Raw genomic sequence first — 1463 nt, forward strand, 5'->3', positions numbered from 1 at the left:
AAAAAAATTGAAAAAAATACTAGCCAGAGCATCCAGAGCCCTGTAGGAACTGAACTGGCAACTAGTAACAAATCCACGGAGAAGGAAATGACAACCCACTCCAGTATTCTCGCCTGGAAAATCCCATGGACAGAGGAGCCTGGTAAGCTACAGTCCATGGTGTCACGAAGAGTCAGACATGACTGAGTGATTTCACTTTTCCTTTCATGCATTGGAGAAGGAAATGGCAACCCACTCCAGTGTTCTTGCCTAGAGAATCCCAGGGATGGGGGAGCCTGGTGGGCTGCCATCTGTGGGGTCTCACAGAGTCAGACACGACTGAAGCGACTTAGTACCAGCAGCAGCAAATCCACTCTAGGGGCTAAGATGAATCTTACACTCAATACTACAGAGTATTATCTATTTGCACTATACATATCTCCTGCCACATAGCCAGAAGATGACATCTTCTGACAAGTTATTAGCCTCCTGATTATAACAAATCTCAGTATGTATAACCTTTATTCCTTCTTTGCAACACTGAGTTATTATTTTGTCTATGATCTTTCCTTAATGAAAGACAATTTTTAAAGAATCAAGTCTATTGATAGATTATGCATTCTGTCAAGCCAGTGCCATGGATCAGCATCCCCATATTTCCTCCATTCCTGCTAGAGGTGAGAGGTTACAGCAAATTGTATAATGGCATAGGAGAGTTTCCATATGGTTGGTTTCAACCCATTGCTGGTGTCTTTACTTTTCTCTTTTTCACTGACATGCTGATCTACTGGATTCACAGAGGCTTTCATCAGAGACTTGTATATATAAGTGCTTACACAAACCTCATCATATCTGGAAGGTTCTGACTTCATTTGTAAGTCATGCTTTTCACCTTCTGGATGACGTCCTTCAGAGTCTGCCTTACCACAGATATCCTTTTATGTTACCTTTACACATGATAGTTTATTTAGGTTCATATATCCTGGTCAATATTTATAGTTTCTATTTATGATGGTGATATTCATGTTCCCTAAATCTTAAGGCCTTAATTATTAATGGCTCAACTCATCATACAGACTACCACATGCTCGTTGACTATAGCTATGGACAGTATTTCACATTGTGGGATAGAACTGAAGCCTTGTTCAAAAATCCCTCCTCCTTTGAAGGCAATGGACCACTCAGTTATGTGAGGATGACAAGAAGAAAGCAAAAGTCATGTAGGAAATGCTTGTAAAAATGAAAAGTTACCATCTTTCTAAAACAGAAAAAGAGACACAGAAGTACAGAACAGACTTTTGAACTCTGTGGGAGAAGGTGGGGGTGGGATGTTTCGAAAGAACAGCATGTATATTATCTATGGTGAAACAGATCACCAGCCCAGGTGGGATGCATGAGACAAGTGCTCGGGCCTGGTGCACTGGGAAGACCCAGAGGAATCGAGTGGAGAGGGAGGTGGGAGGGGGGATGGGGATGGGGAATAC

The 1463-nt window shown here is 41.9% G+C and overlaps 1 pseudogene; it reads left to right on the forward strand.

Moving 5' to 3' along the window:
• The first annotated feature begins 226 nt into the window (after positions 1-226).
• On the forward strand, positions 227-1248 carry LOC122688621 (annotated as a pseudogene).
• Positions 1249-1463: the final 215 nt, after the last annotated feature.

The sequence above is a fragment of the Cervus elaphus genome, chromosome 33, assembly GCF_910594005.1.
Source record: "Cervus elaphus chromosome 33, mCerEla1.1, whole genome shotgun sequence".
Taxonomy (NCBI): domain Eukaryota; kingdom Metazoa; phylum Chordata; class Mammalia; order Artiodactyla; family Cervidae; genus Cervus; species Cervus elaphus.